Consider the following 15,114-nt stretch of genomic DNA (forward strand, 5'->3'; position numbering starts at 1 on the left):
TCGGCTATGCCAAACACAAGAACGTTATTTCGGCGACTTCTATCTTCCAGCTCAATTATTTTCTGTTGCTGTGAACGGATAGTGGCTCCATGCTCTGTATCAACGAGTCTAGTCGTTCTTCATTTTTATGTACATTCCCTAAAGTATTTTCAATCTCATGGATATTTGCACTGACTTTTTCTAGTTGTTTAGAAAGAGTACTCTGATTTTCTTTAATTTCCTTGACATCTTCCATTAGAGTTTTTTGCCCTTTCATGAGTTTACTAAACATTTGCTCGACAGTTTCTGGCCCAGGGTTTAGTTCAACATCTCCGGAAAGCATCAACAACATTGAAATACACTCCAGCACAACATCAGCACACACTGCGGGGCACGGCAGAACAATGATGAACCTATCATCACTTCTAAAACATTTTACATGCTTACTAACCTGTAAAAACAGGATAAACGGTTCAGATGGCTTCATTCTGGAGGCTTCGCCGTGCCCACAGTACGGCTCGATGTCGACTGAGCTTAAGTAGCTGGTGCTGTCCGTAGTGATTGCCGCAGTAGCCGTCGAAGGGAACACGTGCGCAGGTCCGTCCCAGGTGGCAGCTTTCCACACAGGTAGCAGCAAAAGATTATCTTCAAAGCTTGTAGCGACAAAGCACGTACTCGAAGCGTGATCCAAAGTTGAAGCACGGCACAGAAAAACCTGTAAAAACAGGATAAACGGTTCAGATGGCTTCATTCTGGAGGCTTCGCCGTGCCCACAGTACGGCTCGATGTCGACTGAGCTTAAGTAGCTGGTGCTGTCCGTAGTGATTGCCGCAGTAGCCGTCGAAGGGAACACGTGCGCAGTTCCGTCCCAGGTGGCAGCTTTCCACACAGGTAGCAGCAAAAGATTATCTTCAAAGCTTGTAGCGACAAAGCACGTACTCGAGGCGTGATCCAAAGTTGAAGCACGGCACAGGAAAACCTGCAAAAACAGGATAAACGGTTCAAAAGGCTTCATTCTGGAGACTTCGCCGTGCAGTCGTACAGACGGCTGCCAGCACTGCTCTGACGTGTCTGTGGTTGTCGTTGGCTCCTTTTATCGGGTTGCTGGAGGGGCGTCATAAGCCTACCGCGCAGGTGCGAAATTCCTGGTTTTTCGCTTGCACAGATCACTCCGCTGCCACGTTCCGGAATGCAGCGTTGGTTCTGCGTTGGATAAGATGGTCCTGCGGCGGTCGATGGAACCGAGTAAAAATGCCTGCATGAGTACAGAAATACGGTTAACAGTCACGCAGACAGCTGCCAGCACTGCTCTTGTGTGTCTGTGGTTGTCGCCGGCTCCTTTTGTCGGGTTGCTGCAGGGGCGTCGTAAGCCTTCCGCGCAGGCGCGAATTTCTTGGTTGATCGCTGGTTCAGATCATTCCGCAGCCACGTTCCGGAATGCAGCGGTGGTGCTGCGTTCGGTAAGATGGTCCTGCGCCGGTCGATATAATCCGTGTCAAAATGTCCGCATGAGTACAGCAATACGGTTAGCAGTCGCACAGACGGCTGCCAGCACTGCTCTGATATGTCTGTGGTTGTCGCTGGCTCCTTTTATCGGGCTGCTGGAGGGGCGTCGTAAGCCTTCCGCGCAGGCGCGAAATTCGTGGTGAGATCGCTTGCACAGATCACTCCTAAGCCACGTTCTGAAATGCAGCGTTGGTGCTGCGTTGCGTAATATGGTGCAGCGCCGGTCGATGGAGCCGTGTCAAAATGCCTGCATGAGTACAGCAATACGGTTAGCAGTCGTACAGACGGCTGCAGCACTGCTCTGATGTGTCTCTGGTTGTCGCTGGCTCCTTTTATCGGGTTGCTGGAGGGGCGTCGTAAGCCTACCGCGCAGGCGCGAAATTCCTGGTTGATCGCTTGCACAGATCACTCTGCTGCCAGGTTCCGGAATGAAGCGTTGGTGCTACGTTGCGTAAGATGGTCCTGCGCCGGTCGATGAAACCGTGTCAAAATGCCTGCATGAGTACAGCAATGCAGTTAGCTATCGTACAGACGGCTGCCAGCCCTCCTCTGATGTGTCTGTGGTGGTCGCGGGTTCCTTTTATCGGGTTGCTGGAGGGGCGTCTAAGCCTTCCGCGCAGGCGCGAAATTCGTGGTTGATCGCTTGCACAGATCACTCCGCAGCCACGTTCCGGAATGCAGCGTTGGTGCTGCGTTGGGTAAGATGGTCCTGCGCCGGTCGATGGAACCGTGTCAAAATGCCTGCATGAGTACAGCAATACGGTTAGCAGTCGCACAGAGGGCTACCAGCACTGCTCTGATGTGTCTGTGGTTGTCGCTGGCTCCTTTTATCGGGTTGCTGGAGTGTCGTCGTAAGCCTTCCGCGCAGGCTCGAAATTCCTGATTGATCGCTTGCACACATCACTCCGCAGCCACGTTCCGGACTGCAGCGTTGGTGCTGCGTTGGATAAGATGGTCATGCGCCGGTCAATGGAACTGTGTCAAAATGCCTGCATGAGTACAGCAATACGGTGAGCAGTCGCAGAGGCGGCTGACAGCACTGCTCTGATGCGTCTGTGGTTGTCGCTGGCTCCTTTTATCGGATCGCTGGAGGAGCTTCGTAAGCCTTCCGAGCAGGCCCAAAATTCCTGGTTGATCTCATGCGCAGATCACTCCGCAGCCAGGTTCCGGAATGCTGCGTTGGTGCTGCGTTGGGCAAGATGGTCCTGCGCCGGTCGATAGAACCTAGTCAAAATACCTGCATGAGTACAGCATTACGGTTAGCAGTAGCAGAGACGGCCGACCGCACTGCTGTTATGTGTCTGTGGTTGTCGCTGGTTCCTTTTATCGGGTTGCTGTAGGGGCGTCGTAAGCCTTCCGCTCAGGGACGAAATTCCTGGTTGATCGCTTGCACAGCTCACTCCGATGCCACTTTCCGGAATGCAGCGTTTGTGCTGTTTTGGGTAAGATGGTCCGGTGCCGGTCAATGGAACCGTGTCAAAATGCCTGGATGAGTACAGGAATACGGTTAGCAGTCGCACAGACGGCTGCCAGCACTGCTCTGATGTGTCTGTGGTTGTCGCTGGCTGCTTTTATCGTGTTGCTGGAGGGGCGTCGTAAGCCTTCCGCGCAGGCGCAAAATTCCTGGTTGATGGCTTGCACAGATCATTCCGCAGCCACGTTCCGAAATGCAGCGCTGGTGCTGCGTTGCGTAAGATGGTCCTGCGCCGGTCGATGAAACCGTGTCAAAATGCCTGCATGAGGACAGCAATACGGTTAGCAGTCGCACTGACGGCTGCCAGCACTGCTCTAATATGTCTGTGGCTGTCGCTGGCTCCTTTTATCGGGCTGCTGGAGGGGCGCCGTAAGCCTTCCACGCAAGCGCGAAATTCCTGGTTGATCGCTTGCACAGATCACTCCGCAGCAGCGTTCCGGAATGCAGCGTTGGTGCTGCGTCGGGTAAGATGGTCCTGCGCCGGTCGAAGGAACCTTGTCAAAATGCCTGCATGAGTACAGCAATATGGTTAGCAGTAGCACAGACGGCCAACAGCACTGCTTTTATGTGTGTGTGGTTGACGCTGGCTCCTTTTATAGGGTTGCTGCAGGGGCGTCGTAAGCCTTCCGCTCAGGGACGAAATTCTTGGTTGATCGCTTGCACAGGTCACTCCGATGCCAGGTTCCGGAATGGAGCGTTTGTGCTGTTTTGGTTAAGATGGACCTGCGGCGGTCCATGGAACTGTGTCAAAATGCCTGCATGAGTACAGCAATGCAGTTAGCAGTCGCCCAGACTGCTGCCAGCACTGCTCTGATGTGTCTGCGGTTGTCGCTGGCTCCTTTTAACGGGTTGCTGGAGGGGCGTCTAAGCCTTCCGCGCAGGCGCGAAATTCGTGGTTGATCGCTTGCACATCACTCCGCAGCCACGTTCCGAAATGCAGCGTTTGTGCTGCTTTGGGTAAGATGGTCCGGTGCCGGTCGATGGAACCGTGTCAAAATGCCTGGATGAGTACAGCAATACGGTTAGCAGTCGCACAGACGGCTGCCAGCACTGCTCTGATGTGTCTGTGGTTGTCGCTGGCTGCTTTTATCGTGTTGCTGGAGGGGCGTCGTAAGCCTTACGCGCAGGCGCAAAATTCCTGGTTGATGGCTTGCACAGATCACTCCGCAGCCACTCTCCGGAATACAGCGTTGGTGCTGCGTTTGGTAAGATGGTCATGTTCCGGTCGAGGGAACCGTGTCAAAATGCCTGCATGAGTACAGCAATACGGTTAGAAATCGCATAGGCGGCTGCCAGTACTGCTCTGATGTATCCGTCGTTGTCGCTGGCTCCTTTTATTGGGTTGCTGTAGGGGCGTCGCAAGCTTCCTCTGCAGGAGCGAATTTCTTGGTTGATCGCTTCAGATCATTCCGCAGCCACGTTCCGGAATACAGCGTTGGTGCTGCGTTCGGTAATATCGTCCGGCGCCGGTCGATGGAACCTAGTCATAAAGCCTGCATGAGTACAGCAATACGGTTAGCAGTCGCACTGACGGCTGCCAGCACTGCTCTAATATGTCTGTGGCTGTCGCTGGCTCCTTTTATCGGGCTGCTGGAGGGGCGCCGTAAGCCTTCCACGCAAGCGCGAAATTCCTGGTTGATCGCTTGCACAGATCACTCCGCAGCAGCGTTCCGGAATGCAGCGTTGGTGCTGCGTCGGGTAAGATGGTCCTGCGCCGGTCGAAGGAACCTTGTCAAAATGCCTGCATGAGTACAGCAATATGGTTAGCAGTAGCACAGACGGCCAACAGCACTGCTTTTATGTGTGTGTGGTTGACGCTGGCTCCTTTTATAGGGTTGCTGCAGGGGCGTCGTAAGCCTTCCGCTCAGGGACGAAATTCTTGGTTGATCGCTTGCACAGGTCACTCCGATGCCAGGTTCCGGAATGGAGCGTTTGTGCTGTTTTGGTTAAGATGGACCTGCGGCGGTCCATGGAACTGTGTCAAAATGCCTGCATGAGTACAGCAATGCAGTTAGCAGTCGCCCAGACTGCTGCCAGCACTGCTCTGATGTGTCTGCGGTTGTCGCTGGCTCCTTTTAACGGGTTGCTGGAGGGGCGTCTAAGCCTTCCGCGCAGGCGCGAAATTCGTGGTTGATCGCTTGCACATCACTCCGCAGCCACGTTCCGAAATGCAGCGTTTGTGCTGCTTTGGGTAAGATGGTCCGGTGCCGGTCGATGGAACCGTGTCAAAATGCCTGGATGAGTACAGCAATACGGTTAGCAGTCGCACAGACGGCTGCCAGCACTGCTCTGATGTGTCTGTGGTTGTCGCTGGCTGCTTTTATCGTGTTGCTGGAGGGGCGTCGTAAGCCTTACGCGCAGGCGCAAAATTCCTGGTTGATGGCTTGCACAGATCACTCCGCAGCCACTCTCCGGAATACAGCGTTGGTGCTGCGTTTGGTAAGATGGTCATGTTCCGGTCGAGGGAACCGTGTCAAAATGCCTGCATGAGTACAGCAATACGGTTAGAAATCGCATAGGCGGCTGCCAGTACTGCTCTGATGTATCCGTCGTTGTCGCTGGCTCCTTTTATTGGGTTGCTGTAGGGGCGTCGCAAGCTTCCTCTGCAGGAGCGAATTTCTTGGTTGATCGCTTCAGATCATTCCGCAGCCACGTTCCGGAATACAGCGTTGGTGCTGCGTTCGGTAATATGGTCCGGCGCCGGTCGATGGAACCTAGTCATAAAGCCTGCATGAGTACAGCAATACGGTTAGCAGTCGCTCAGAGGGCTACCAGCAATGTTGTGATGTGTCTGTGGCTGTCGCTGGCTCCTTTCATCGGGTTGCTGGAGTGGCGTCGAAAGCCTTCCGCGCAGGCCCGAAATTCCTGGTTGATAGCTTGCACAGATCACTCCGCAGCCACGTTCCGGAATACAGTGTTGGTGCTGCGTTGGGTAAGATTGTCCTGCGCCGGTCGATGAAACCGTGTCAAAATGCCTGCATGAGTACAGCAATACGGTTAGCAGTCGCCCAGACTGCTGCCAGCACTGCTCTGTTGTGTTCGCGGTTGTCGCTGGCTCCTTTTATCGGGTTGCTGGAGGGGCGTCTAAGCCTTCCACGCAGGGGCGAAATTCCGGGTTGATCGCTTGCACAGATCACTCCGCAGCCACGTTCCGGAATGCAGCGTTGGTGCTAGTTGGATAAGATGGTCCTGCGCCGGTCGTTGGAACTGTGGTAAAATGCCTGCATGAGTATAGCAATACGGCGAGCAGTCGCAGAGACGGCTGCCAGCACTGCTCTGATGTGTGTGTGGTTGTCGCTGGCTCCTTTTACCGGGTTGCTGGAGTGTGGTCGTAAGCCTTCCGCGCAGGCGCGAAATTCCTGATTGATCGCTTACAGATCACTCCGCAGCCACGTTCCGGAATGCAGCGTTGGTGCTGCGTTGGTTAAGATGGTCCTGCGCCGCTCGATATAATCCGTGTCAAAATGCCCGCATGAGGACAGAAATATGGTTAGCAGTCGTACAGACGGCTGCCAGCACTGCTCTGACGTGTCTGTGGTTGTCGTTGGCTCCTTTTATCGGGTTGCTGGAGGGGCGTCATAAGCCTACCGCGCAGGTGCGAAATTCCTGGTTTTTCGCTTGCACAGATCACTCCGCTGCCACGTTCCGGAATGCAGCGTTGGTTCTGCGTTGGATAAGATGGTCCTGCGGCGGTCGATGGAACCGAGTAAAAATGCCTGCATGAGTACAGAAATACGGTTAACAGCCACGCAGACAGCTGCCAGCACTGCTCTTGTGTGTCTGTGGTTGTCGCCGGCTCTTTTTGTCGGGTTGCTGCAGGGGCGTCGTAAGCCTTCCGCGCAGGCGCGAATTTCTTGGTTGATCGCTGGTTCAGATCATTCCGCAGCCACGTTCCGGAATGCAGCGGTGGTGCTGCGTTGGGTAAGATGGTCCTGCGCCGGTCGATGGAACCGTGTCAAAATGCCTGCATGAGTACAGCAATACGGTTAGCAGTCGCACAGAGGGCTACCAGCACTGCTCTGATGTGTCTGTGGTTGTCGCTGGCTCCTTTTATCGGGTTGCTGGAGTGTCGTCGTAAGCCTTCCGCGCAGGCTCGAAATTCCTGATTGATCGCTTGCACACATCACTCCGCAGCCACGTTCCGGACTGCAGCGTTGGTGCTGCGTTGGATAAGATGGTCATGCGCCGGTCGATGGAACTGTGTCAAAATGCCTGCATGAGTACAGCAATACGGTGAGCAGTCGCAGAGGCGGCTGACAGCACTGCTCTGATGCGTCTGTGGTTGTCGCTGGCTACTTTTATCGGATCGCTGGAGGGGCTTCGTAAGCCTTCCGAGCAGGCCCAAAATTCCTGGTTGATCTCTTGCGCAGATCACTCCGCAGCCAGGTTCCGGAATGCTGCGTTGGTGCTGCGTTGGGCAAGATGGTCCTGCGCCGGTCGATAGAACCTAGTCAAAATACCTGCATGAGTACAGCATTACGGTTAGCAGTAGCAGAGACGGCCGACCGCACTGCTGTTATGTGTCTGTGGTTGTCGCTGGTTCCTTTTATCGGGTTGCTGTAGGGGCGTCGTAAGCCTTCCGCTCAGGGACGAAATTCCTGGTTGATCGCTTGCACAGCTCACTCCGATGCCACTTTCCGGAATGCAGCGTTTGTGCTGTTTTGGTTATGATGGACCAGCGGCGGTCGATGGAACTTTGACAAAATGCCTGCATGAGTACAGCAATACAGTTAGCAGTCGCCCAGACTGCTGCCAGCAATGCTCTGATGTGTTTGCGGTTGTCGCTGGTTCCTTTCATCGGGTTGCTGAAGGGGCGTCGTAAGCCTTCCGCGCAGGCTCGAAATTCATGATTGATCGCTTGAACACATCACTCCGCAGCCACGTTCCGGACTGCAGCGTTGGTGCCGCATTGGTAAGATGGTCCTGCGCCGCTCGATGGAACCGTGTCAAAATGTCTGCATGAGTATAGCAATACGGTGAGCAGTCGCAGAGGCGGCTGCCAGCACTGCTCTGATGTGTCTGTGGTTGTCGCTGGTTCCTTTCATCGGGTTGCTGAAGGGGCGTCCTAAGCCTTCCGCCCAGGCGCGAAATTCGTGGTTGATCGCTTGCACAGATCACTCCGCGGCCACGTTCCGGAATGCAGCGTTGGTGCCGCGTTGGCAAGACGGTCCTGCGCCGCTCGATGGAACCGTGTCACAATATCTGCATGAGTATAGCAATACGGTGAGCAGTCGCAGAGGCGGCTACCAGCACTGCTCTAATGTGTGTGTGGTTGTCGCTGGCTCCTTTTACCGGGTTGCTGGAGTGTGGTCGTAAGCCTTCCGCGCAGGCTCGAAATTCCTGATTGATCGCTTGCACACATCACTCCGCAGCCACGTTCCGGACTGCAGCGTTGGTGCTGCGTTGGATAAGATGGTCCTGCGGCGGTCGATGGAACTGTGTCAAAATGCCAGCATGAGTACAGCAATACGGTGAGCAGTCGCAGAGGCGGCTGACAGCACTGCTCTGATGCGTCTGTGGTTGTCGCTGGCTCCTTTTATCGGGTCGCTGGAGGGGCTTCGTAAGCCTTCCGAGCAGGCCCAAAATTACTGGTTGATCTCTTGCGCAGATCACTCCGCAGCCACGTTCCGGAATGCTGCGTTGGTGCTGCGTTGGGCAAGATGGTCCTGCGCCGGTCGATGGAACCTAGTCAAAATACCTGCATGAGTGCAGCATTACGGTTAGCAGTAGCAGAGACGGCCGACCGCACTGCTGTTATGTGTCTGTGGTTGTCGCTGGTTCCTTTTATCGGGTTGCTGTAGGGGCGTCGTAAGCCTTCTGCGCAGGGCGAATTTCTTGGTTCATCGCTTGTTCAGACCATTCCGCAGCCACATTCCGGAATGCAGCGTTGGTGCTGCGTTCGGTAAGATGGTCCTGCGCCGCTCGAAGGAAACGTGTCAAAATGTCTGCATGAGTATAGCAATACGGTGAGCAGTCGCAGAGGCGGCTGCCAGCACTGCTCTGATGTTTCTGTGGTTGTCGCTGGTTCCTTTCATCGGGATGCTGAAGGGGCGTCCTAAGCCTTCCGCCCAGGCGCGAAATTCGTGGTTGATCGCTTGCACAGATCACTCCGCGGCCACGTTCCGGAATGCAGCGTTGGTGCCGCGTTGGTAAGACGGTCCTGCGCCGCTCGATGGAACCGTGTCACAATGTCTGCATGAGTATAGCAATACGATGAGCAGTCGCAGAGGCGGCTGCCAGCACTGCTCTAATGTGTGTGTGGTTGTCGCTGGCTCCTTTTACCGGGTTGCTGGAGTGTGGTCGTAAGCCTTCCGCGCAGGCGCCAAATTCCTGGTTGATCGCTTGCACAGATCACTCTGCAGCCACGTTCCGGAATGCAGCGTTGGTGCTGCGTTGGGTAAGATGGTCCTGCGCCGTTCGATGGAACCGTGTCAAAATGCCTGGAAGTGTTGCTTGTGGGGCGAGTTGGTGATCCATGAAAATAGAGCAGCGCGTAACAAAACAGGACACAAAGGAGTGACACGGAACGACACGAGCGCTATGCTATCAACTGTTTATTTCTTGCTGTCGCTACGTATAAATACATGAGCTACAACTCGAAACGAAAACCAAAAAGATTGATGAGTCAGCCTTTCGCTGGTTTCCGTCGTTCTAGATAGGAGAGCTCTTTAGCTGACAATGCCACTGATGCCACGCTCACACACTTGTTACCTGCACGCAAAATACTACGAGCCTCAATAATCTCTCGAACAATCTTATCATTGTGGCGGGTTATGATTTGGCTCTTCTTAAAAAGTGGCATGCACGAATTTGGACGGTCCCGTTTCTCAGCCTCGACCTTGCAGTGACGACAGTGTTGGCTTAGGTGGCCCGATTTGCTTTCAATAACATTGTAGTCATGTTCTTTTAGCCTGCTATTCACACATCTCCCTGTTTGCCCAATATACTCATGGCCACAAGACCACGGTACGCGATAGACAACACCCTCCTCACAAGTGACAAATCGTTTCTGATGGTCTATTACACATCTTTTTTTCTCCTGGATACCGCACGGATTGGTCTTTTTGCAAAGCATAGACAGTTTTAAGGGTGCTGAAAATACAACTTCAACGCCTGCTCGTTTTCCTAGTTTCTTTAGGTTGTGGGATGTATGATGAATGTAAGGGATGACAGCTACTTTCTTGCGATCCTGCTGTTCATTGGTACCTGCCTGCTTGTTGAACAATCGTGCTTTTTTCATTTTTTGCAGCAGGCCTTCAGCCACAGAAACAATTAGTGGCCCAGGATACCCAGAATCAGACAGTCGTCTAATCTGTGATGCTAAGCAATCTTGCATCATGTGCTCACATGAGCTTTTGAGCGCATTTGTCAGGCAATACTTGACAATGCCTCTCTTTACCAGTTTCGAATGCGCCGATACCGCTCGTGTCGTTCCGTGTCTCTCCTTTGTATCCTGTTTTGTTACGCGCTGCTCTATTTTCAAAATGCCTGCTTGAGTACAGCAATACGGCTAGCAGTCGTACAGACGGCTGCCAGCACTGCTCTGATGTGTCGGTTGTTGTCGTTGGCTCCTTTTATCGGGTTGCTGGAGGGGCGTCATAAGCCTACCGCGCAGGCGCGAAATTCCTGGTTGATCGCTTGCACAGATCACTCGGCTGCCGCGTTCCGGAATGCAGCGTTGGTGTTGCGTTGGATAAGATGGTCCTGCGCCGGTCGATGGAACCGAGTAAAAATGCCTGCATGAGTACAGAAATACAGTTAACAGTCGCGCAGACGGCTGCCAGCACTGCTCTTGTGTGTCTGTGGTGGTCGCCGGCTCCTTTTGTCGGGATGCTGCAGGGGCGTCGTAAGCCTTCCGCGCAGGCGCGAATTTCTTGGTTGATCGCTGGTTCAGATCATTCCGCAGCCACGTTCCGGTAAGCAGCGGTGGTTCTGCGTTCGGTAAGATGGTCCTGCGCCAGTCGATGGAATCCGTGTCAAAATGCCCGCACGAATACAGCAATACGGTTAGCAGTCGCACAGACGGCTGCCAGCACTGCTCTGATATGTCTGTGGTTGTCGCTGGCTCCTTTTATCGGGTTGCTGGAGGGGCGTCATAAGCCTTCCGAGCAGGCTCGAAATTCCTGATTTATCGCTTGCACTCATCACTCCGCAGCCACGTTCCGGACTGCAGCGTTGGTGCTGCGTTGGATAAGATGGTCCTGCGGCGGTCGATGGAACTGTGTCAAAATGCCAGCATGAGTACAGAAATACGGTGAGCAGTCGCAGAGGCGGCTGACAGCACTGCTCTGATGCGTCTGTGGTTGTCGCTGGCTCCTTTTATCGGGTTGCTGGAGGGGCGTCATAAGCCTACCGAGCAGGCGCGAAATTCCTGGTTGATCGCTTGCACAGATCACTCGGCTGCCACGTTCCGGAATGCAGCGTTGGTGCTGCGTTGGATAAGATGGTCCTGCGCCGGTCGATGAAACCGAGTAAAAATGCCTGCATGAGTACAGAAATACAGTTAACAGTCGCGCAGAGGGCTGCCAGCACTGCTCTTGTGTGTCTGTGGTGGTCGCCGGCTCCGTTTGTCGGGTTGCTGCAGGGGCGTCGTAAGCCTTCCGCCCAGGCGCGAAATTCGTGGTTGATCGCTTGCACAGATCCCTCCGCAAACACGTTCCGGAATGCAGCGGTGGTGCTGCGTTCGGTAAGATGGTCCTGCGCCACTCGATGGAATCCGTGTCAAAATGCCCGCATGAATACAGCAATACGGTTAGCAGTCGCACAGACGGCTGCCAGCACTGCTCTGATATGTCTGTGGTTGTCGCTGGCTCGTTTTATCGGGCTGCAGGAGGGGCGTCGTAAGCCTTCCGCGCAGGCGCGAAATTCGTGGTGAGATCGCTTGCACAGATCACTCCTAAGCCACGTTCCGAAATGCAGCGTTGGTGCTGCGTTGCGTAAGATGGTGCAGCGCCGGTCGATGGAACCGTGTCAAAATGCCTGCATGAGTACAGCAATACGGTTAGCAGTCGTACAGACGGCTGCAGCACTGCTCTGATGTGTCTGTGGTTGTCGCTGGCTCCTTTTATCGGGTTGCTGGAGGGGCGTCGTAAGCTTTCCGCGCAGGCGCCAAATTCCTGGTTGATCGCTTCCGCAGATCAATCCGCAGCCACATTCCGGAATGCAGCGTTGGTGCTGCGTCGGGTAAGATGGTCCTGCGCCGGTCAATGGAACCGTGTCAAAATGCCCTCAAGTGTACAGCAATACGGTTAGCAGTCGCAGTAGCTGCCAGCACTGGTCTGATGCGTCTGTGGTTGTCGCTGGCTCCTTTTATCGGGTCGCTGGAGAGGCTTCGTAAGCCTACCGCGCAGGCGCGAAATTCCTGGTTGATCGCCTGCACAGATCACTCCGCAGCCACGTTCCGGAATGCAGCGTTGGTGCTGCGTTCGGTAAGATGGTCCAGCGCCAGTCGATGGAATCCGTGTCAAAATGCCTGCATGGGTACAGCAGTACGGTTAGCAGTCGTACAGACGGCTGCCAGCACTGCTCTGATAAGTCTGTGGTTGTCGTTGACTCCTTTTATCATGTTCCTGGAGGGGCGTCGTAAGCCTTCCGTGCAAGCCCGAAATTCCTGGTTGATCGCTTGCACAGATCACTCCGCAGCCACGTTCCGGAATGCAGCGTTGGTGCTGCGTTGGGTAAGATGGTCCTGCGCCGGTCGATGGAACCGTGTCAAAATGCCTGCATGAGTACAGCAATACAGTTAGCAGTCGCACAGAGGGCTACCAGCACTGCTCTGATGTGTCAGTGGTTGTCGCTGGCTCCTTTTATCGGGTTGCTGGAGTGGCGTCGTAAGCCTTCCGCGCAGGCGCCAAATTCCTGGTTGATCGCTTCCAGAGATCAATCCGCAGCCACATTCCGGAATGCAGCGTTGGTGCTGCGTTGCGTAAGATGGTCCTGCGCCGGTCGATGAAACCGTGTCAAAATGCCTGCATGAGGACAGCAATACGGTTTGCAGTCGCACAGACGGCTGCCAGCACTGCTCTGGTGTGTCTGTGGTTGTCGCTGGCTCCTTTTATCGGGCTGCTGGAGGGGCGCCGTAAGCCTTCCGCGCAGGCTCGAAATTCCTGATTGATCGCTTGCACACATCACTCCGCAGCCACGTTCCGAACTGCAGCGTTGGTGCTGCGTTGGGTAAGATGGTCCTGCGCCGGTCGATGGAACTGTGTCAAAAAGCCTGCATAAGTGCAGCAATACGGTGAGCAGTCGCAGAGGCGGCTGACAGCACTGCTCTGATGTGTCTGTGGCTGTCGCTGGCTCCTTTTATCGGGTTGCTGGAAGGGCGTCGTAAGCCTTCCGCGCAGGCGCGAAATTCGTGGTTGATCGCTTGCACAGATCACTCCTAAGCCACGTTCTGAAATGCAGCGTTGGTGCTGCGTTGCGCCAGATGGTCCAGCGCGGTTCGATGGAACCGTGTCAAAATGCCTGCTAGAGTACAGCAAAATGGTTAGCAGTCGTACAGACGGCTGCAGCACTCCTCTGATGTGTCTGTGGTTGTCGCTGGCTCCTTTTATCGGGTTGCTGGAGGGGCGTCGTATGCCTTCCGCGCAGGCGCCAAATTCCTGGTTGATCGCTTCCGCAGATCAATCCGCAGCCACATTCCGGAATGCAGCGTTGGTGCTGCGTCGGGTAAGATGGTCCTGCGCCGGTCGATGGAACCTAGTCAAAATACCTGCATGAGTACAGCAATACGGTTAGCAGTCGCAGTAGCTGCCAGCACTGCTCTAATGTGTCTGTGGCTGTCGCTCGCTCCTTTTATCGGGCTGCTGGAGGGGCGTCGTAAGCATTCCTTGCAAGCGCGAAATTCCTGGTTGATCGCTTGCACAGATCACTCCGCAGCAGCGTTCCGGAATGCAGCGTTGGTGCTGCGTCGGGTAAGATGGCCCTGCGCCGGTCGATGGAACCTAGTCAAAATGCCTGCATGAGTACAGCAATATGGTTAGCAGTAGCACAGACGGCCAACAGCACTGCTTTTATGTGTGTGTGGTTGACGCTGGCTCCTTTTATATGGTTGCTGCTGGGGCGTCGTAAGCCTTCCGCTCAGGGACGAAATTCCTGGTTGATCGCTTGCACAGGTCACTCCGATGCCAGGTTCCGGAATGCAGCGTTTGTGCTGTTTTGGTTAAGATGGACCTGCGGCGGTCGATGGAACTGTGTCAAAATGCCTGCATGAGTACAGCAATGCAGTTAGCAGTCGCCCAGACTGCTGCCAGCACTGCTCTGATGTGTCTGCGGTTGTCGCTGGCTCCTTTTATCGGGTTGCTGGAGGGGCGTCTAAGCCTTCCGCGCAGGCGCGAAATTCGTGGTTGATCGCTTGCACAGATCACTCCGCAGCCACGTTCCGAAATGCAGCGTTTGTGCTGCTTTGGGTAAGATGGTCATGTTCCGGTCGAGGGAACCGTGTCAAAATGCCTGCATGAGTACAGCAATACGGTTAGCAATCGCATAGGCGGCTGCCAGCACTGCTCTTGTGTGTCTGTGGTTGTCGCCGGCTCCTTTTGTCGGGTTGCTGCAGGGGCGTCGTAAGCCTTCCGCGCAGGCGCTAATTTCTTGGTTGATCGCTTCCACAGATCAAACCGCAGCCACATTCCGGAATGCAGCGTTGGTGCTGCGTTGGATAAGATGGTCCTGCGCCCGTCGATGGAACTGTGACAAAATGCCTGCATGAGTACAGCAATGCAGTTAGCAGTCGCCCAGACTGCTGCCAGCACTGCTCTGATGTGTCTGCGGTTGTCGCTGGCTCCTTTTATCGGGTTGCTGGAGGGGCGTCTAAGCCTTCCGCGCAGGCGCGAAATTCGTGGTTGATCGCTTGCACAGATCATTCCGCAGCCACGTTCCGGAATGCAGCGGTGGTGCTGCGTTCGGTAAGATGGTCCTGCGCCGGTCGATATAATTCGTGTCAAAATGCCCGCATGAGTACAGCAATACGGTTAGCAGTCGCACAGAGGGCTACCAGCCCTGCTCTGATGTGTCAGTGGTTGTCGCTGGTTCCTTTCATCGGGTTGCTGAAGGGGCGTCGTAAGCCTTCCGCCCAGGCGCGAAGTTCGTGTTTGTTCGCTTGCACAGATCACTCCGCAGCCACGTTCCGGAATGCACCGTTGGTGCGGCGTTGGTAA

Source organism: Amblyomma americanum, chromosome 3 (genome assembly GCF_052857255.1).
Source record: "Amblyomma americanum isolate KBUSLIRL-KWMA chromosome 3, ASM5285725v1, whole genome shotgun sequence".
Classification (NCBI taxonomy): Eukaryota; Metazoa; Arthropoda; class Arachnida; order Ixodida; family Ixodidae; genus Amblyomma; species Amblyomma americanum.